The 23,857-nt window shown below is 44.1% G+C and overlaps 1 pseudogene; it reads right to left on the bottom strand.

Moving 5' to 3' along the window:
* Positions 1 to 1,239: 1,239 nt before the first annotated feature.
* Positions 1,240 to 23,824, bottom strand: LOC109940835 (protein HIRA-like; annotated as a pseudogene).
* Between the last annotated feature and the right edge of the window lie 33 nt (positions 23,825 to 23,857).

Genomic DNA, 23,857 nt, shown 5'->3' with positions numbered 1-23,857 from the left:
TACACATGGATTTGTTAATGTGTTCAACTAAAAACCTAACTGGTATATGGACATAAGTTTGTTCTTCCACTATACATGTCCGCAAACCTATAGATTTTTAAAAGTCTTCCTAAAATCAACATAACTTACAAATATGTGCACAATATTATTAACTGAATATGTTCTAGTTGAAATAAATTACATGTAACAAAGTTTAAACTAAAATTAGTTACCACTTGTTTTTTTATCCTGGTTCATTAATATATTGATCGTCATTTACATGACGGAATATTTTTTATATTGATGTTAGTGGGTATCGAAAACTGATTGGGTACCCAAAAACCATATGAGCATGGGTTTAGATAAAATTTTATACCTATCATGGATATGAGCTTTTTAGCTGGTATATTTTTTCTTTGATGGTATAGGTTTGGACAAGTGATATCTAACGAGTTTTCCGCATTGTCATCTCTACATGTGCCTCGTATAACTCTAATTTAATATCAAAATCTATTTATCCATAAAGAAAAATAACTTGTTTGCATATACAAAACATAATTAAGTTATCTATAAGACGATTTCGATTCAAAACAAAAAATATATATTTATTTTTTAAAAATAAAATAACAAAGAATACTATAGTTCAAAGAGATCAAGATATAAAACATGTGCCTCATATAACTCTAATTTAATATCACAATCTATTTATCTATAAAGAAAAATAACTTGTCTATATATACAAAACATAATTAAGTTTGCTGACACAACCTGTTTTAAGGACATAATTGAATATATAGTATATGTGTGTTAGGATCTATTACAATACATATGTTGATATCACAAATGTAATATATCAAAAGAACAATATGTAAAAGCATAAATAAAGATTATATTACCATATTACACTTCTAATCGACATAAAGTCTTAACCAAGGGTGACTGGGTGAGCACACCTACGGTGGGAGCTCAACAAGTGGGGTGAAAATGTAAGGCTAACAAGTTAAGGCTTAGGGTTTAATGCGATTAGCGTTTTAGTTGGTCAACATTTTGTTATCAACACTTAATTACTAAATATAAGTATATACCAAACCTATATTAAGCATATATATATATGATTGTATATTATGAGCCATGGGCTTCCAATAACTAGAGGAAGCCTAGGTCAGACGGTGCAATCCGGTTCAGCCGAACCAGGTCGGGGCTACTATAAAAACACTCCCACACCGCCAGGGATTAGGCTTTATTGACAGTGGCGGTTTCCTAGGGCGTGCGAGCGGCGGCGATCCTGGGTGCCAGCGGCGGTGCTGCCCCGAGGCGGGCGACCGACAGCGGCGCTCCACCAGGAACGAGCGATGGCGACGCTCCCGAGGTGGGCAAGCAAGCGGTGACGACGCTCTCGAAGCGGACGGGCGGCAACGACGCACCCTAGGCCCGGTGGCAACGATGGTTGTGCGAGGCGTGGTAGGCGTCGGCAGCGGCGGTGGCCACGAGATACGCGGGTCGCTCTGGCGGTCGCGCGAGGCGCTGTCGTCTCTGGCGATGGCGGGCACGCGAGGCGTGGGTGGCTCTGGCGTCCTTCGACGACCAACTCCTCCGATCTGGTGGCTTTGGCGTCATCCTTTGATATAGCGGCCTCGGGATCGTCCTCCAGCAACGAACTATCCGATCTATGTTTATGCCATCGATGATTATGTTTTATGCCTGCTACTTACACTATTTATGCATTCCAGTGATGATTTTTACGACGATGAATACGATATTATTTTGCCATAAAACTGTCCCTAATTCCCACGGGGGGCTGTTAGTTGAACCGATATTAGTTTTTTATCAATTATGCTACACAGTGTATGTAATTATGCGACTTTGTATATGAATTTATGCTCTGCATGAACCATGTCATTCTATTTTTTGCATGCGTGTAGTGGAAACAAAAATATCATCCAAAATTTTCGCGCATGCAATGGAAACTCCAACTATCTGCCATAATTTTTGGATCTGCATAAAAATAGAAACCCCATGGATGCAACTCTCATATTTTTCGTAACTGCCATAAAAATAGGATCGTAAATACAACTCACCAGAGATATCAACCTCTCACATTAGCTCGGTACTTACACTTATAACCGAGGGGTTTTATGCTCAAAACTTAAGATTTTTACGCTCGAACCTGGAGATGCGTCCACCAGTAAACCACATGCCAGATTTTTTTATGCAGTCTACATCATTGCATAAATACATACACCGTGTAACATAATTTGTATAAGTGTATATCTTAAACAAGTTCTAACGAGTTTAGTTGCATGGTTGTTGGAGTGATCCTATATTTATGGAGAAAATAAAGCATTAAATATGATTTTTGTTTCCATGTATGCCAATCTATTTCCTTTCATAGTACATCTTTGTCATCATAATTTTGTGCGCATGCGGCAGATAACAGATTTTTACACAGTGTACCAAATTGCATAAATATCTACACCGTGTAACATAATTAGTATCAGTATATATCATAAACTGATCATGACGAGCCTAGCTATATGATTGTTGGAGCGATCATATATTTATGGAGGAAATAAAGCATTAAATACGATTTTTTATCTTCATACATGTCAATCCATTTTCTTTCATCATAGTCACATAATTTTGTGCATGCAGCATGTAATAGTTTTTTACGCGGTGTACTGAATTGTATAAATATTTACACTGTGTAACATAATTAGTATCAGTATATATCATAAATTGGTCCTGACGAGTATAGTTGCATATCTGTTGCAGCGATCTTATATTTATGGAGAAAATCAAGCATTTAAAAATAAAAATTATTACATATCTCTTTCCTAAATTTACGCTTATGCAGAGAAACGTGTTTGACTCATGCATACCTTTTTATTTTTTTGCCTGCACAGACGTGGGGTGAGGGAGTGCAACCGACAGCCTGGCTTGGTGAGTGAATGCATTGAGTACACCGGGCTAGACCAGATCGCAGGAGTGATCGACGTGAGTTTTCTCTAACTAGAGAAAGCTCCGAGCTCTTAGTGTACCTACTATATATATATCACCAGTGAAGCTTCACCCAGACATAATACGACCAAGTTAGACTCAACCGTAACCTAGCTGTCGCTATGCAGGGGTTGTCCCCACCGTGATCAGGCGCATCGCCCCGCAGGGTCCTCACGCCAATACGCCTAGGGATGAAAACGGGACGGATACAGTCGGATACAGGGTCATCCCGTATCCTACTCTAATGTATTTCTTTTGGATACGAGACCGGATACGGGTAGTTAAGATTCGGGACGGACACAGGACGGGACCGGGTAATAATCCGGACGGGTAAGAAACGGATAACAGATACTACTCGGTTAGGTACCGAATAATCGTCGGGTAGTTCATCCGATGATATTAATTGTCCAACCATCCATAAGTTAAGCAATACATAATCATGTATATGATAGATTAGATGTAAGAAAGGAAACCGGTAAAATTGACATCATGCAGTTCAAAGTTGCTTATCACAAGGATATTGTAGAACCAACACCGTAATATTTAAAATTCATAAAATATTCCAGTTTCACTAAAAATTGCAAATAAGTTACAAAAACTAATAAACATTTTATATGAAGATAACTCAAGTCCTCGTATGAAAATGATAAATTTAAGTACTGATTATGTTGAAACTTGGATACTTACACTAATTTCACATGTAACTCATAAAAATAAGTGAAAGTGAAAGGAAAGAAACGTGAACATCTTATAGATATTATGATCCAAACTTTTTTTATGGTTACATATGGACATATGTTGTATCTCCGTAAAATTTCACGATTTTTTGAGGCTATTTATGTATTATTAATTTCTTGTCATAGAAAATCATCAAAATACAATTAAATCATTAAAATATTATTTAAACAAAAAATTAATGTACTACAAAGTGATAATCTCTTCAAGCTCTACAATTTTCATATAAACTTTATCTTTATCCAATTTTATATGTAAAAGTTATGATTTTATAACTATATTATGCAGAAAAAGAAAAAACGGGTACCCGTATCCGACCCGGGATTTTCGGGTACTGACCGGGTATTAGTGATTCTGTATCCTACCCGTATCCGAGGTTCAATATCCAGGTAATACCCGTATCCGTCCCGACAAATAAAATACCCGTATCCGTATCCGAAATTACGTCCCGTTTTGGTACCCGTTCCGGATACCCGTCCCGTTTTCATCCCTAAATACGCCATATCTTTTTTTTTCTTTTTTTGTTTGCCGCATTGTTCGCATGTGTGCACGGTTGTCTTTTTTTTCTTTTTTGCGACACATATTTTGGTATGTAAAATATAGCAGCATATTTATTCATTTTTTGTGTATGCATGTCACATTCGTCTTTTTTATGCGTTAAGTAATACTAGTAGAATGCCCGTGCGTTACGACGGCACACAAAAATTTCGATAAAATATTAATGTACAATGATTACATAAAAATAAAGAAACATATATTATAATGTTAGTGTACAAACATAAAAATATGTAGATTATGCTAACTATCTAGGAGTGGCATGTTTCTGCTTCAATTTGGTTTAAATCTTTAATTAGAAACATGCTTAATGCTCCAAGGTGATCTGCTCTGTTGCAACAAATAAAATTGGTGACACTACAAACCAGCTTCGAGGATGTCTCTAGATGGGCACGTGTCAGCAACCTATCATCTGTAATCCTGAAATAGAAACAGACACACAAGTATATTCAGACAAAATCGTGAAGAGCCTTTTAATACTAAAGTAATCGAAGGTATACTCTAACCTGGTTTTCTCGCCATGAACTTGCTTATGTCAATCTGCAACTTCCCTAGCTCCCCATCTTTTGGGAAACTAAACGTGCTAGCAAAATTTGATGCTGGAAAACAATCATGAACAATCCTTAGCTAGTACTTTAGGCTTATGTCATAAGAAAAGCATGACGGCTGGCAAGGACAACCAAGGGTGATCCACATCTTAAGAATGTGGTAGATATAACCTTTACTATACATGTCAACAAAGCAAGGACAACTAATAAACACCTCATGCATAATCTAAGATGCAACCAAGTTCAGATGAGCCATCTCACGTAGCACGACAACAAAGTCTGGATATAAAATAGTTACCAGCATGGCAGATGACTCATTTGGAGATGCAATCAAAGAAGCTGAGTCCTGCAAAATGCAGGTTGTGTCATAAAAGTTTCATATGTACATTAGACATCTCCTTGTGACAAGAAGCAATCTCCACGAGTCCTCTGTTGGAACTTGCTCTCCCGAGCAAGTTGATCCAACGGGGGAGTGAAGCAACGTAAACAGGGTTTTTGCTCGAGATGGCAATAGCTCTGTTAATCTAGCCTCTCAAGGGCACTGTGCGGGGGTATTTATAGGTATCTGAGTGCCCAGCGTCCAGTGTTAAGGACGCATGTGCCCTCAGGCACCTAGGTTATCCCCGAAATATTCCCATAAAGCAGGGTTACAGACTGTAATTACAGGGAGACCTTTACAAATTAGGCCCGTAATGCGCAGCGGCCACGCAGGGCCTGTTACAATGGGCCGGATCACACGTGGGCCTCCATGTTGGACGAGGCCGCAGGGTGCGACGACCTCGTCGCAGGTCTTCGTCCGGCGACGCGTGGGACGAAGGGTAAATCTGCCAGTCGTCTTGCCTCCGGTAGCAGCCAGCGAGGTTGGCGAAGGCATCGAGCGAAGGGTGGCGTCTTCGCCTTCGCCCCAACATCCTCACAATCAATAAAAACAACTACAGATCCCATCATCATTGTTGACATTCCTCGCACTCCACATCTTGTGTAGACCTAACTAATTACATATTATTAGAAAATAAAAATGCAGATTTTAGGATATAATTGACGAGCATAGAAGCATCTAAATTGAAACACATAATTAATTTGAAAGAATGGATATTACACACATGTAAGAAACCATCTTCACAACCAACAACCTAGAAATTTGCATTGGCTGCCAAGACAGTAACCTTTCTAGATATAGGATCTAACCAAAGAGTTTTTGTACCTCTTATAAACAATCGTCCATCTAATTCACAAATTGAAATGTAATCTTGATTCGACCCCACTCACTTGGGAGCCTCAGCCACTATCTTTGCCCTTTTTATACAAGCAAAATGACGTGTGTCATCGTGTAATGTAAAAAGAGGCAACCCATCAAACAAATAAACTCCTTACTGATGGTTATTAAAAAGCAGGTTAATTGACTGACCTTTTAATTGGGATATCCAAGTCCGCATTATGAGTTCACAGTAAAATCTATTATGATAGGAGGTAAACATAAAAAGTACCACTGTTTTGCTTGTTCTCTTTATAAACAAATAAAGAATAACTTCATCATAGATTCACAGTACAATACTATACTACAATACGGACAAATATTAAGTGCAAATAAATTAGAAAAGTATCACACTAAATATGTATCTGCAAGCGTGGCTTTGTTTCCAGTTTATTTATTGTGGACCATGGATGGTGGGCACACAAGAGTACAAGACTACTGCAAAAAAAACCAAATTTGTCATCAAAATGTGAGCTTTGCCTTAGGCCGCTTAAAAATTGCCTTTGCCACAAGACATTCTAAATTACACCTAATATACTACAAGACATATATGCGGTCGTGTGATGAAATAAGCAGCTGTATACCTCTACCTGGACTGTTTGGAAATGCTACAAGTTGTATCTGTATAAAAGAAGCTCCCCTTTCTTTTATGTATTGACGCTAAACTGCAAACTACTCTCTCCAGCCCCCTTTCAAAGGGGGCTGTATAAAAGAAGCTCCCCTTTCAAAGTTTCTGAACCACCCCCCCCCTTTCTTTTATGCAGGGTCTCTGTGGTATCATGGAGGAACCTTCAAGTTATATCTGTACATTGTCGAACCATTGAAAGAAAACAGATGTAACTTACCTATAACAACAAACGAATGTGCCAGATATTGGAAACATCATACAAAGTGACAATATTTGTTGCCTGCAAAAACAATGATGAATTAATTTTCGTGCGTGAAGTGTACAACAAGCAATTAGTGTACAGAGAACAATGCTGATGAACTCCGCTGCAATAAGCATCACTAAAAATAAAAAAATATAGAATATATATGATACACGTAGTAATTAGCTAGATGCCCATATGTAAGTTTTTCATTTAGGCTAGGTGAATTATGTTCTCATGATGCAGATACATGGAATCATTTCCAAATAGAAAGCTGCATTAGTCATTTCGAAAGCACCACATAAATATACTAAATCACCTTTTCAAGCCTCCCAAAAAGGATTTGATGAATAAATTTAAGCTCGATAGGTTGTTTATTTGAGATTCTCTTCGCAACTGCAAAATGTTCAGATCTAAATCAATACAGTATAGTATAATAAACACTTTTAGAAAGAACCACACTTTATGATTCATTGAACTGCAGAATAGTACTGCAACATAGAGAAAATGCAGCTCTGCAACATGCAAAAATTCTTTTGCCAGGGCACTAACAACATAGAAAACTTCAATTCTAATAAAGCACAATGCAGTTTCAAAATAGGAAACTGATAGAGTCACAAATTATATCATCCTAGATTTACACATCTTTATCCGAAGCTTAAAATGGTAAATGAGATAATGGAAAAGGTAAAATCAGAGCATGAAAAATGAAGTTGAATACAAGGATTTCCTTGGTATATGAATTCCCACCATCATCCACAATAGACACTTACAAAAATGCAAGTTAGCAATTGTGTCATTTGCTAGCCAGCAATAAAAGCCAAGACACCATTAAAAACCTTGTGGTATTCATTTCCCAACCATAAATTATTACCAAGCAAGCTACAATGTGAAGTCTAGGAGCTGACAGTGTAGCAAGTTGTGAGTAGTTGGGGAACGTCAGAACTAAGGTAAGAGCAATGAAACCAAGGATATTGGCATAATGAAACTGGGGTTTCCAGTTGTCGAGAACCAGCCTCTAAACTACATATTGCCCAATAGTGAGAACTGAAATAGAAATAGTCTCAACATTTCCTATAATCGATTTTGGTGTTTGACGACCATCACAAACCTTGTGGACTAACCAGTTTGTCTAGTTGATCATTCCACAGGTGCATAAGTTCATCTACAACTATTCTAAATCGACTGTCCGGAATACCGTCCGGGCCCTTGCGGCGGACCGTCCGCGACATTAGGGTGAGCCTCGGACAGAACCAATGCAAAAACAAAAGTCTACACTATGGACCGTCCGATGGAAAAGCAAGCACTGTCCGAGACCAAGCACGGACCGTCTGGCCTCAGGCGCGGATCGTCCGGGCGGCGCAGAACTGAAAAACCCGAAGGTAACGGGTTCGATAAAATGAATTATAGCGTCCTCGCGGACCGTCAGGGTGCACGACCGGACCGTCCATGACTGCCTTTATCTGACACCTGACGACGCATTAAATGCATTATAGCCGTTGATATAGCCGTTACTACTGACCGTTGGTATTTCAGCCGTTGATGTGCAGGGGCGGACCGTCCGGACCAGAGGCGCGGACCGTCCACGGTTGGCAGAAATGGAGCAACGACTAGGAAGTGGTCGGGGGCTATAAATACAACCCCAACCACCTCCATCACTACACCCAAGCATTCCAACCTTTCACATTCAATACAAGAGCTAGCAATTCATTCCAAGACACAATCAAAGCCTCCAATCTCCCCAAGTTCCACAATTGAGACAAGTGGTCATTAGTGGTTAGCAACTTGAGAGAGAGTGATCCGTGTGATATTTGTCGCTCTTATTGCTTGGCTTTTGCAATCGTGATTTCTTCTATTCCCATTCTTGTTCTTCAAACACTTGTAATCAAAGCAAGAGACACCAAGTTGTGGTGGTCCTTGTGAGGGGTCAAGTGGTCTGTTTGATTATGGAGAAAGCTCACTCGGTCTAAGTGACCGTTTGAGAGAGGGAAAGGGTTGAAAGAGACCCGGTCTTTGTGACCACCTCAACAGGGACTAGGTTTGCAAGAACCAAACCTCAGTAAAACAAATCACCATGTCACTCGCTTTATTTCTTGGTTGATTTGTTTTCGCTCTCTCTCTCGGACTTCGATTTTATTCTAACGCTAACCCCGGCTTGTAGTTGTGCTTTAAGTTTATAAATTTCAGTTTCCGCCTATCCACCCCCCTCTAGGCGACTTTCAAGAACCTATTGTTCGGTAACCTTTGACATATAATAATTATAACTCCTATTATGGTGTCGTGCTTCTATGCAGTTTCAGATTGCTTATTTTATACTTGAATAAACTCCTACTATGGTGTCATGCAGCTATGTTGTTTCAGACTTTTGGCTCCTCGGTGGAAACATGAATCCTTCTATCATGAACACAAATGCCATGAATTTGGCAAAGTAGGAACAATCCATACATAGTTCTACAAGCAGACATGTCATTTTACATCCTTATCCTGTTTGTTTTAGATTAATATGCAAAGTAGACAATGCATGCGACACTCAAGAACTATAGCATAAAGTGCTGATTCCACACAAAACCAACGGTTAATAATACCTATATGAAGTAACCCTCGAACCCAACCATCGCAATAAACCAATGATTTGGTATCTCGATGTCTAAAACTATATTATATTCGAGAAAAAAAGATCGAAGCGTCTACTTGAAGATGCGAATAAGCGGTTTGAATGTTCAGGAACAATATGTGGAACTGTCGTATATTCATATATGTGTTCTCAAAAGAACATTAAGTTTGGCATACAAAGTTTAGTTAGCAGATCACACATGGAAACATAATCAAGTAAATTGAAAGAGAATTACAAGCACTTGTAAAAAAATATACGTGCAGAACATAGTAAACTGAACATGTGTCCTAGGTTATGGACTGCTTGCATGTAAACAAAAAATCTTTACTTTACCTGCAGACTTGCTCGCTCCACTCGGCTGATTGTCACACCCGGTTTCAGAAGGCAAACCGAATGCGAACCATGTACGTGCCAGGATCAGTTATTCACGTACACAGCAGTTACATAACATGGACATCATCACACAGTGCTCAAAATAGTATTAATAAGGGAAATAGTCGATTACATCATACGTCTGAGATGTCCATATAGTCCTTACAATAAATCAAAGTGCGGAAAAGAAACGTAGATAACCGCGGCCTTCACAGGCAGCCGACTGGGGGTTGCCGCTAACCCACACCTAGAACTCGTCGTAGTCTTGGAACTCCTGGAAGTCTCCTTCCACAGCTTCGTCTTCGCCTAAAGAGTGGTTGCAATGATGGCAACCTGGGGATGGGGGGGTTTGGTGTGTAGAGCAAGGGTGAGTACACATCAACATACTCAGCAAGTATCCTGTTTGGCTGTAGTGGACTAGCTTTATGTGGGGATAAGTCAAGCAGTTGCTTTTAGTTGGTCAGATTATTACTTACTAGTAGAAAGCCAAGTTTTAGCATTAACCCAAGTTCTTAACCCGATGTACCCTTTCCAAACGGAAAGAATACCACTTACCAGCACCATAGTCATAACCAAAACCATCAGTCTCATAACCACCTGTACCAAAGTATCTCTGATCAAGTACCACTAATCACTGGAGCTCCCTTGGCCGCTCATAACCGCGAGCACGGCTGATATATCAGTTTTCAAACACTCTGCAGAGGTTGTGCACTTTACCCACAAGCCGTGATTCCCATTCTGCCCGGAGATCATGACTCTCCATTGATCACTACCAAGGTGACCCAGCAGGGCATCACTACGTAGCCTTTACAAAGATTCCCCGGGGCTGTAGCCACCCGTTAGGTTTCCTAAATGCACCGCACTCCTCCCCAAGGGGCGAACCCAAACTTGGCAGAGCGAGCCGCATACACCGAGCCCCATTGACGGCACGACGGCTAAGCGAACTACACCCCGGATCCTCTAATTATTCAGCTAAGGGCATCCCATTCCACCCTCATGGTTGCACTGTTTTCCCGGGCGGTCATCCATAGAACAGGTCCTTACGGAGAGGCACTCGAGAAACCGCTCGAGCCCCCTTGAAGACCACAAGTATAACATCATAATAAGAGAAGGGAAAACAGCGTATCATAGATAATCTCATCATGTTCATTGATTAGAGTTTGAGCAATAGCATAAAGCTAAACAATAATAATCCAACCCAAATAGGTAAACAAGGACATGGATAACAAAAGCTAGTCAATCCTTAGGCATAAATGTGTAATGCGGGAGGTGAATTAAATAATGAATAGGACAGAGATAGGTCAAGGGACACTTGCCTCCACCAAACGACTGCTGCTCAGGGGCTTCTCCTGCGAGTTCCTCGGGCTCTTCAACCGGATCGTTCTCTATGCGATTGCAAGCATACATACATTCATCCATTCAAATTGGAAAACAAACAGTACATCATACAAGGGAACAAATAAAGTGAATATGCATCAAGTATGACATTCGATATCGCATTCATTATGGTTAGAAAGAAACGGGAAAAGGTCTCGCGGGGGGGGGGGGGTTAAAGCTTATGCACTAATGATTAGTTATAATTGGTTCTAACAAAAGAATTTAGCTATATGCACTAATGGAAACCTAGTCATTTGTAGTTGATCAACATTGAACTGGATAAACAATTAATTATATGAACTAACTAGTGTAACGGAATTCTAAATTAAGTTTCCTATTTCAATAATATGAACAATGATTAACCTGCTTAAAATAAAATAAATAACAGTAATGAAAGAAAATAAAATAAAATAAAATAAATAAAAAAGGGGGGGGGGCGGTTGAACCGGCCTGGGGCAGGGGCGAGGGCGGCCGAGCCGGCGGCGGGCGGCCGAGCTGGCGGGGGCGCGGGGTAGGGGGCGCAGGGGCGGCCGAACCGGCGGGCAGGGGCGGCCAAGCCGGCCAAGGGCGGGGCAGGGTGCGCGGGGGCGGCCGAGCCGGCGGGCAGGGGCGGCCGAGCTGGGCGGCGGGCGGCCGGACCGGGGCGCGGGGGCGGCTGAGCGGCGAGGGGAAAGGGGAGGGGAAATGGGGGAGGGAGGAGAGGGGGAGGGGGACCTCACCGGGGACGGGGACGGGCGGCCGAGCGGCGGGGTGGCCGAGCTGCAGGGGGCGGCCGAGTTGCAGGGGGCGGCGGCTTGGGTGGGGAAGAGAGAATGAGAGGGAGGGAGAGGGATTGGGGGGATTGGGGGGAAATTGGGGGGAAAGGGAGGGGGCGGCTGGGCCAATGGGCCCAAAGGGGGGCGCGGGGGGGGGGGGGGGCGGCTGGGCCGGCCGAGGCGGCCCACGGCGCAGGAGGGAGAAAAAGGGAGAAGAGAGAGAAAGAAAAAGAAAAAGAAAAAGAAAAAGAAAGAAAAGGTTTTTCTCCTTTTCAAAATCCGATCTTTCTAGATGAATGCACTTACATCTCTAAGCAATCAAAGAATGCATAGTTCGGCATGGTGCATCAAACAACATAAAGTACTTTGGGGTTTTTCTTTACACGGGAATTCCAAGCCGAATCCCGCTATAACTTTGGAAAAGATCAAGGTTTAGCGAGGGAACGAGAAAAGAAAAGGGTAACGCCTGAATTTGGTGAGAGACAAGAAGAAAAAATTCTACCCCCAAATTCAAGGCGTTACAAACCTATCCCCCTTAAAAGAATCTCGCCCTCGAGATTCAGGGTTGGCTAGCAAAGAGCTCAGGGTATTTAGCCATCAGATCATCTTCACGCTCCCAGGTTGCTTCTTCCTCAGAGTGATGATTCCATCTAACTTTGCACATTCCGATGGTCTTCCTTCGGGTGACTCTGTCTGCAACCTCAAGGATCTGCACTGGCTTCTCAACGTAGGTCAAGTCCTCCTGGACTTCAAGACCTTCCACTGGCAACTGCTCCTCTGGCACACGCAAGCACTTCTTCAACTGAGACACATGAAAGACATCATGCACGACAGACAAATTCTCTGGCAAACTGAGCTGATAGGCCACTTCTCCACGTCTTGCAAGAATCTGATACGGACCAATGTAGCGGGGTGCTAGCTTGCCTTTCACTCCGAATCTTCTGACTCCTCTGATCGGTGACACTTTCAGATAGACGAAGTCTCCGACTTCGAAACTCAGCTCTCTTCTTCTTGCGTCTGCATAGCTTCGCTGCCTCGATTGCGCTATCTTCAGATTCTCTCGGACCATCTTGATGTTTTCTTCGGCTTCAAGCAAAATGTCTGGCCCAAACACTTGCTTTTCTCCAGGCTGATCCCATTGCAACGGAGTTCTACAACTCCTTCCATAAAGCGCCTGAAATGGTGACATCTTCAAACTGGCCTGGTAACTGTTGTTATAGGAAAACTCTGCATAAGGCAATCGCTTGTCCCATCCGGACTGGTCTTGCAACGCACAGGCTCTCAACATGTCTTCAAGAATTTGGTTAGTCCTTTCGGTCTGACCATCTGTCTGCGGGTGATAAGTTGAACTGAAATTCAGATGCGTGCCCAAAGCTTCATGCAACTGCTGCCAGAAATGAGAGGTGAACTGCGTTCCTCTGTCTGACACTATCTTCTTCGGCACACCATGAAGACAAACGATCCGAGACATATACAATTCTGCCAATACTGCACTGCTGTAGTTGGTCTTGACAGGTATGAAGTGGGCTGACTTGGTCAAGCGGTCCACTACTACCCAAATGGAATCGTAGCCGGCTCGAGTGCGAGGCAATCCGACTATGAAATCCATACCAATTTCATCCCATTTCCACTGAGGGATCTGCAACGGTTGCAACAATCTAGCAGGTCTCTGGTGCTCTGCCTTAATTCTTCGGCAACTATCGCACATAGCCACATGCTCTGCGATTTCCCTCTTCATTCCGTACCACCAGAATTTCTTCTTCAGATCCTGATACATCTTCTCACTGCCAGGGTGAATCGAATAGGCTGTCTCATGAGCTTCCTTGAGAATCAACTCCCGAATGGACTGGACATTGGGAACACACAAGCGGTCTTTGAACCATATCACGCCTTCTGCATCTTCTCGAAAATCTTTGACTCTGCCATCTAGAACCAGTCACCGGATCTCACTGATTTTCTCATCATTCTTCTGCGCTTCTTTGATTTCGCGCTCCAAGGTAGGTTCCAACTCGACTGTGACTCCTCGCGAATTATTCAGAAATCCGAGACTCAACCTGTCAAACTCCTTGGCCAACTCATAAGGCATCGGATGAGCGATCATCAGATTGACTTGACTCTTTCTGCTCAAAGCATCTGCCACTATGTTTGCTTTGCCTGGATGGTAATGGATCTCCAACTCATAGTCTTTGATCAACTCTAACCATCTTCGCTGCCTCATATTCAACTCTGACTGAGTGAATATGTACTTCAGACTCTTGTGGTCTGTGTAAACATCGCATTTCTGTCCATACAAATAGTGCCTCCATGTCTTTAGTGCGTGAACCACTGCTGCCAACTCTAGATCATGGATTGGGTAGTTCTTCTCATGAACCTTCAACTGTCGGGACGAGTAAGCCACAACTCTTCCCTCTTGCATCAACACGCATCCCAAACCTGTGTAACAAGCATCGCAATACACCGAGAAGGGCTTGTGCACATCAGGCAAGACTAGGACAGGCGCTGTAGTCAACTTCTCTTTCAGCGCTTCAAAGGCCTCTTGGCATTTCTGGGTCCACTTGAACTCAACTTTGTTGCCTAGCAACGCTGTCATAGGTTTCGCAATCTTTGAAAACCCTTCAATGAATCGCCGATAGTATCCGGCCATTCCAACGAAGCTCTTGATTCCTCTAGCATCTGTTGGCGCTTTCCAGTTCAAAATGTCTGCCACTTTCTTCGGATCCACAGCCAATCCTTCTTTGTTGATTATGTGACCCAAGAATAGGACTTTACTGATCCAGAACTCACACTTGCTCAACTTTGCATACAACTGGTGCTCTCGCAATCTCTGCAATACCATCCTCAAATGTTCTGCGTGCTCTTCTTCGCTTTGAGAATAAACCAGAATGTCATCAATGAATACCACCACAAACTTATCAAGGTAGTCCATAAATACACTGTTCATCAAGTTCATGAAGAACGCTGGCGCATTGGTCAAACCAAAAGACATCACTGTGAACTCATACAAACCGTACTTGGAAATGAATGTCGTCTTCGGAATGTCCGAAGGTCGGATCCTGAGCTGATGATAACCTGACCTCAGATCAATCTTGGAGAACACACTGGCTCCTCTCAACTGGTCGAACAGATCTTCTATTCTGGGCAAGGGATACTTGTTCTTGATCGTGACCTCATTCAAAGCTCGATAATCGATGCACATCCTCTTGGTGCCATCTTTCTTCTCCACAAATAGGACAGGGGCGGCCCAAGGCGAGGTGCTTGGCCGAATGTAACCTTTCTCTGACAGCTCATCAATTTGCTTCTTAAGTTCAACCAACTCTGGTCCGGATATTCTGTAAGCTCTCTTGAAGATAGGGGCGGTTCCAGGAAGAAGCTCTATGGCAAACTCAACTTTCCGCTCTGGTGGCATACCCGGTAAGTCCTTTGGAAACACATCTGGGAACTCGGACACAACCTTGATACTCTCAATTGGGTCTGCTTCACTGCTATCAACAGCTATCTGATAACAACTTCCTTTCTTTGGCTCAGGCGGGACTAACTCGGTCACCACTTCCTCTCCTAGTGGGGACACCAACTTGATGGTCCTTTTATCACAACTGATAACTGCCTGATACTTATCTAGCCAATTCATCCCTAGGATGACATCTATTCCCTGAGTACCCATTACTATAAGGTTGGCGGGAAACGCTATCCCCCTTATTTCCACACTTATATTCAAACAAATGCTATCGGCTCGAATTCTACCACCGGCTGAGTCAATTTGAATGGGGGTTGACATGGTAGTAATTGGAAGATTATGTGCTTCTACCCATGATGCAGTAATGAAAGAATGTGTTGCTCCAGTATCAAATAACACTTCTGCAATATGGGAGTCGACTGGGAACATACCTACTATCATGCCGGGGGTCTCCTGAACTGCTTCAGCCTCCAAGTGATTCAGCCTTCCATGATTATAGCGCGGCTGAGAGCGATTGCCTGCTCCAGGCTGAGGCACATTCTGCTTTGCTGGGGCATTGGGTCCTGACTGCTGTTGGGCTGCCTTCTTCGGACATTGCATCACCTAGTGGCCTTGCTCTCCACAGTGGAAACATGCTCTGTTTTCCAACCTGAGCTGGTGCTGCCTGACTGTTCTGCTGGTTTGCTGGGGCAGGAAGACGAGGTGCCTGCTGATTCTGCCTCTGAAACTGACCTCCTGACTAATTGCTCTGACGGTTCTGGTACTGAGGCTGAGGATACTGCCTTTGAAACTGCTGATGCTGCTGAGGTGGACGCTGATTCTGCCTGAACTGCTGAGGTTGATTGCCTGAGAAACGAGGACGATTGCTGCTTCCAGGCTGGGGTCCACTGATCTTGCGCTTACGATCCTCCATCTCCTTTCGCTTCCTCTCTGTCATGATTGCTCTGTCAATCAGGTGCTGGAATGTCGGGAAGGTGTGATTCATCAGTTGGTACTGCAGAGGGTCAACCAGGCCTCTCAGGAAACGGTACTGTCGCTTGGCGTCGGTGTTGACATCTTCAGGAGCATAGCGAGACAATTGCAGAAACCTGTCCCGGTACTCACTGACAGACAATGGCCCTTGCTTGAGAGCCAGGAACTCCTCCTTCTTCACTGTCATCAGACCTGCAGGGACATGGTACTGACGAAAGCTTCCTCTGAACTCTTCCCAGGTGATGGCGTCAGGATGGGCATGGGTGGCGAGGTAAGACTCCCACCATGATTGGGCTGCTCCTCTCAACAGACGGGGACCATACAAGACTTTCTCCCTGTCATCACACTGAGCGGTATGCAACTCCCGCTCCACAGTGCGCAGCCAGTCTTCAGCATCCATGGGGTCAGAAGAATGAGCAAACGTTGGTGGATGGCCTCTCATGAATTCAGCACGCTTGTCTCTGGGCATCTGAGGCATCTGAGGCTGAGGTGGGGCCTGCTGCTGTTGCTGCTGCTGCTGCTGAATGGCGGCCAAAGTCTGACTGATGGCTTGGACTGCCTGAGTCTGCATCAGAAACATCTGCTCGATGGACATCGGGGGCGGGGGCGGCAGGTGCTGCTGCTGGGGCACCTCATCCTGTTGAGCGGCTCGCTCCTGCTGAGCACGCCTTCCTCCTCTGCGCCTGTTCTCTGACATCTGCAGAATGCAACCACACATCAGAATTGATCTGGCAAATCTTGCAGCATAAGAAAAGAGAATAGAATCCTTCAACAGCACTGAACAGATGAGCATCTTCACTGATCTCCAACACAGACCACACAGCTTCTCAGATAAAGAGGAGAGTGGAATAAAAGGTTTCCCAACCATATAACTAACTCCATTAACATATAACAGGTAAACCAAAATGCAGGGGATACCCACACTCTGGTGACAATCATTACAAAGATCCAAACCAAACATAGTTCATCATGACAAACATAAATGCACAGGATATAGCAAACTACCCTGTCTAACTAAGACTAACTAAGACCGAGTCTAACGCTAAGACTGAAGCTTCTATGTATATTTTTCGTATTAATTACAAGATCCAACTCTAACGATCTATGGTTCTAGAGTTATCTTGGTCTTGCAGCCGGGATTGCCATAAGACTGGTGTCCACGCTGAGGTGAGCAGTACGGGTGCTGAGTCCCGACTGGAGCGGGGGAACCACCATCCAAGTAACGACTTTCCACGCGCTCAGCCCGCAGCAGGGCGATCTCAGCACGAGCCCTACTCAGCTCGTCTAATGCATGGTCCAGCTCCGTGTTTAGCACGGCGGCTAGGTTGACTGTGCTGCTCAACCTAGGATTGCCCTCACCGACAGGTGAGACAATCACGCCTCCTGTGCTGCCAGATGGACGGCGAGGGTAATACTTCAGGTCAAGACCATCGGCTGCCCCCCCGAAAACCGAGCAGTAGTGCGAAAGCGCACGCCGTACAGCATCTTGCATGGCTGCCTCAGCTGAGTCCCACTCAGAGATAGAATAGTGCTCTGAGCAGGCCTCTGCACCCTGGAGACTGTTCTCCGGGCAGCGCACCAAGCAGGTTGCCTCCCAGCGGTCCGGGTAGACCCCGCGACTATGCTGGTAGACCACACAGCGATACTCGATGGACCAAGTATGTCGGTCAAATGCCCGACGTAGCAGGGTGTCGAGCGCATCGTGGAAGTGACACCCGCGAGCAGCGTCGCGAGTGATGGGTCGAGCAACCCATCCTTCCGGCTCAGGGTTAGCAGAGAAGTCGGTGTCGTGGCTCGAGCTGTCGTCGCCATCTCCGTCGTCTGGGTCTCCTCCAGCAGCTACTCCAGAAGCTGGGACGCCCAGTGGTGGTGCAGGGGGCGGCTCCAGAGGAAGCACAGGGGAGCAGCTCCTCACAGACTCTATCTCCTGGTGGAGCGAGAAGGAAGAGCCCTGCTGCTCTTGTCGTCGACGTTCCTGCTCCTCACGCAGGCGGTGGTGTAGTCTCTCCAAGTGGCTGGACTGTCCGGCCACGGGACGGCGAAGCGGACGCTCAGCAAGGCGGGAGGGTAAGAAGGGGATGACTGACTTTCGTGCAGTGTGTCTAAGTCGAGCCATCTACAAAAGACATCGCAAGCAAAAGGGTGAGAACAGAATTAATATGACCAGCAAGTAATGAATCATAAGTAAATGAAGGATTAGAATAAAACATGATTTTCAGCAAGGTATACTATATAGTAGAACATAGGTTTGGTCGGTATGACCAACTTTTGAAGGGATATCAAAGTCAAGGCAGAGACAGAGGTCTATAGTCCTTAGAACGACCATTCTATTCTAGGTTAGCGGTCCTACAGTCAGCACGGCTTTGATACCACTTATGTCACACCCGGTTTCAGAAGGCAAACCGAATGCGAACCATGTACGTGCCAGGATCAGTTATTCACGTACACAGCAGTTACATAACATGGACATCATCACACAGTGCTCAAAATAGTATTAATAAGGGAAATAGTCGATTACATCATACGTCTGAGACGTCCATATAGTCCTTACAATAAATCAAAGTGCGGAAAAGAAACGTAGATAACCGCGGCCTTCACAGGCAGCCGACTGGGGGTTGCCGCTAACCCACACCTAGAACTCGTCGTAGTCTTGGAACTCCTGGAAGTCTCCTTCCACAGCTTCGTCTTCGCCTGAGCAGTGGTTGCAATGATGGCAACCTGGGGATGGGGGGGGGGGGGTTTGGTGTGTAGAGCAAGGGTGAGTACACATCAACATACTCAGCAAGTATCCTGTTTAGCTGTAGTGGACTAGCTTTATGTGGGGATAAGTCAAGCAGTTGCTTTTAGTTGGTCAGATTATTACTTACTAGTAGAAAGCCAAGTTTTAGCATTAACCCAAGTTCTTAACCCGATGTACCCTTTCCAAACGGAAAGAATACCACTTACCAGCACCATAGTCATAACCAAAACCATCAGTCTCATAACCACCTGTACCAAAGTATCTCTGATCAAGTACCACTAATCACTGGAGCTCCCTTGGCCGCTCATAACCGCGAGCACGGCTGATATATCAGTTTTCAAACACTCTGCAGAGGTTGTGCACTTTACCCACAAGCCGTGATTCCCATTCTGCCCGGAGATCATGACTCTCCATTGATCACTACCAAGGTGACCCAGCAGGGCATCACTACGTAGCCTTTACAAAGATTCCCCGGGGCTGTAGCCACCCGTTAGGTTTCCTAAATGCACCGCACTCCTCCCCAAGGGGCGAACCCAAACTTGGCAGAGCGAGCCGCATACACCGAGCCCCATTGACGGCACGACGGCTAAGCGAACTACACCCCGGATCCTCTAATTATTCAGCTAAGGGCATCCCATTCCACCCTCATGGTTGCACTGTTTTCCCGGGCGGTCATCCATAGAACAGGTCCTTACGGAGAGGCACTCGAGAAACCGCTTGAGCCCCCTTGAAGACCACAAGTATAACATCATAATAAGAGAAGGGAAAACAGCGTATCATAGATAATCTCATCATGTTCATTGATTAGAGTTTGAGCAATAGCATAAAGCTAAACAATAATAATCCAACCCAAATAGGTAAACAAGGACATGGATAACAAAAGCTAGTCAATCCTTAGGCATAAATGTGTAATGCGGGAGGTGAATTAAATAATGAATAGGACAGAGATAGGTCAAGGGACACTTGCCTCCACCAAACGACTGCTGCTCAGGGGCTTCTCCTGCGAGTTCCTCGGGCTCTTCAACCGGATCGTTCTCTATGCGATTGCAAGCATACATACATTCATCCATTCAAATTGGGAAACAAACAGTACATCATACAAGGGAACAAATAAAGTGAATATGCATCAAGTATGACATTCGATATCGCATTCATTATGGTTAGAAAGAAACGGGAAAATGTCTCGCGGGGGGGGGGGGGGGTTTAAAGCTTATGCACTAATGATTAGTTACAATTGGTTCTAACAAAAGAATTTAGCTATATGCACTAATGGAAACCTAGTCATTTGTAGTTGATCAACATTGACCTGGATAAACAATTAATTATATGAACTAACTAGTGTAACGGAATTCTAAATTAAGTTTCCTATTTCAATAATATGAACAATGATTAACCTGCTTAAAATAAAATAAATAACAGTAATGAAAGAAAATAAAATAAAATAAAATAAATAAAAAAGGGGGGGGGGGGGGTTGAACCGGCCAGGGGGCGGTTGAACCGGCCTGGGGCAGGGGCGAGGGCGGCCGAGCCGGCGGCGGGCGGCCGAGCTGGCGGGGGCGCGGGGCAGGGGGCGCAGGGGCGGCCGAACCGGCGGGCAGGGGCGGCCAAGCCGGCCAAGGGCGGGGCAGGGCGCGTGGGGGCGGCCGAGCCGGCGGGCAGGGGCGGCCGAGCTGGGCGGTGGGCGGCCGGACCGGGGCGCGGGGGCGGCCGAGCGGCGAGGGGAAAGGGGAGGGGAAATGGGGGAGGGAGGAGAGGGGGAGGGGGACCTCACCGGGGACAAGGACGGGTGGCCGAGCGGTGGGGTGGCCGAGCTGCAGGGGGCGGCCAAGTTGCAGGGGGCGGCGGCTTGGGTGGGGAAGAGAGAATGAGAGGGAGGGAGAGGGATTGGGGGGATTGGGGGGAAATTGGGGGGAAAGGGAGGGGGCGGCTGGGCCAATGGGCCCAAAGGGGGGCGGGGGGGGGGGGGGGGGGCGGCTGGGCCGGCCGAGGCGGCCCACGGCGCGGGAGGGAGAAAAAGGGAGAAGAGAGAGAAAGAAAAAGAAAAAGAAAAAGAAAGAAAAGGTTTTTCTCCTTTTCGAAATCCGATCTTTCTAGATGAATGCACTTACATCTCTAAGCAATCAAAGAATGCATAGTTCGGCATGGTGCATCAAACAACATAAAGTACTTTGGGGTTTTTCTTTACACGGGAATTCCAAGCTGAATCCCGCTATAACTTTGGAAAAGATCAAGGTTTAGCGAGGGAACGAGAAAAGAAAAGGGTAACGCCTGAATTTGGTGAGAGACAAGAAGAAAAAATTCTACCCCAAATTCAGGGCGTTACACTGATGCTCGACTGAGATGGCCCGTATGCGAAGTCGCCGATGCAGCGCTGATGGAGGAAGGGGTGCTTTGAGGAGGGGATGCATGTTACCCTTTAGGTTCTAAATAGTACAATGCCTCTCCCTTGCGACATCACAAAAATTATTTTATAAATTATTTGATAAAATATTAGTGCATAACGTGCCTTGTTGAAAAACATGCTTCACTATTATAATTTTCATTATATCTTTTCACTATTATATCTTGAACTGATATGATATATCTAAGAAAAATCCAACGATAACTATTATTTTATAGCTAACCCTTTCTACTTCAAACTTAATATCTATTTTATATTTAATCATTTTTAACTAAAATATTAATTATGTTGGATTTTAATTGAACTAATTATACATTGACAAATTATGCATGGCAAGGTAGAAGAGAAATTACCTTTTCAATAGATCATTCCCCAGTAAGGATGTTCTGAGGTTTCATATCCCGGTGAATAATTCAGATTGGTAAGAAAGTAATACAATGCTTTCACCTAAAATAAAATGTCCTAAAACAATGAAGTGAAGACGACCAAAACAACCGGACTGCTATTATGTATGGAGAACACAACTAGAGTGAAGTGCATACCAGCTGCCTAGCTAATGCTTGAACTTGTTCTTCTAGAAGGTATTTATCATCCTCGAGCACCTCAAATAGTTCTACCTAAGACAAGGATTTTCACTGAAGTTAGCCAACAACAAGCAATTCAAACCAGTCAAGATGATAAAGGACAAGATAATTGAACTGAGTTCTTGTGTACCTGAGCAAACTCTATGACAACACAAAACTCATGACATGTTTCATAGGCATCGATCATTTGGATAAGCATCAACCAATGAGAAGCCAATAGAGAACTCCATGAAGAATAATTTATTAATAATCATAATGAAAACCTAGCAACACACATGCATCAATAGGAAGAATTAGAAGTTAGAGAATTATGGTTCACATACCATAAAGTGAGTCGTTGTTGTCAGGTAGTATTCCAATAACATTCACTTGATCATGATGTGCATACAGAGGTGGAAGAACAAGCTCCCGAGCAAAATCCTATTATGATAATGCATGATAATGTTACTTTTATAAGCTGGTGGGTATGAAGTACAAATCCTAATATTCATGGTGGTTCTACTTTTATTTAAGGATCTTGTGGTGCCTCCTTGATGTCAATATACAAGTTTTGCAGGAACCATGTCAAGAATACTTGCCATTCCTGAGGCTTGGCACATCAGTGCAAACTCATGGCAGAATCCATGAACAACACTGTCTTGCACATTGCAAGCAAAATTGGCACATATCCAACTTCTGACTTTACCGCCATCTACCATTTTCTGGGCATAGGAAGTGAAAGAATATTAAGTTTCCATGCACAATAAACAAATAACTATGCCTCTGTAATTTTTGAGATATAAAATTCTATGTCAGAAGGATGGTGCTAATTATTAAACACAACTATATGGGTCATGCATTGCTACGATTTCTATATATCACATTGATAAACCTTGATAATGATCTATTTTCTCTATGCTATTTGCTTTGTGAACTCAAAGTACTCAACTTATGACTATGAATATAACACATCTTGTTATTTTATGTCAAGTCTGAAATGATGTTTCAGTGTTCAATGTTTAAATGTTGAAAAGGTGCCTCCTAACATTTTATCATTTTGCTACTTTAATAGCCATGCACCCCACCACCCTTGGTGACAAACAAACAAAAGAACTAAGTCTTGGCAAGCATAGTTAACATTAAATATGCTATGAAGATGTCACTATGTGTCTCTAAGGATTCCTTTCATGACAAACAAAAAAAGCACCCTTGTAAAGGTAAACCAATGAACAAAAATGAATGGAGTAAGCGTTACTCTTCCTTCGCCAATGTCATGTGAATACTTACTGCTTTATCCATATGATTTAGCCCATTCTGATAGGCACTGGTTTATGTGCATGTTCACCGTACCTTAAATAGAATGTGGCTTGCGCCTTTTTCTGCCTTTGCACTCTCCCAAATCCTGATATAAAATCGGTAATTGTTTTTTCGAGGAATAAACAGAAACATTGTTAATATTTTCCTTATGTGTAACCTTTATATCAGAGGGCAACATAACTGGAGGAGCCTGTTGGTGTTTGGGTTTTCAAGGAGGCAGAGGGTGGGAGCCCCGTGAGCGTGGTGGACTACGAGGTGCCCAACATCAATAGAAGGGAGCTTGGGAAGTGCTGGACCCGCTTGCGACGGATTGGAGCCCATGGCGCATGAGGCCGAGGCCGTTGAGCTGGTGGC

This window comes from Zea mays, chromosome 1 (assembly GCF_902167145.1).
Source record: "Zea mays cultivar B73 chromosome 1, Zm-B73-REFERENCE-NAM-5.0, whole genome shotgun sequence".
Lineage (NCBI taxonomy): Eukaryota > Viridiplantae > Streptophyta > Magnoliopsida > Poales > Poaceae > Zea > Zea mays.
Note: the sequence above shows the minus strand (reverse complement) of the source record. Positions and strands in the feature narration are given on the sequence as shown.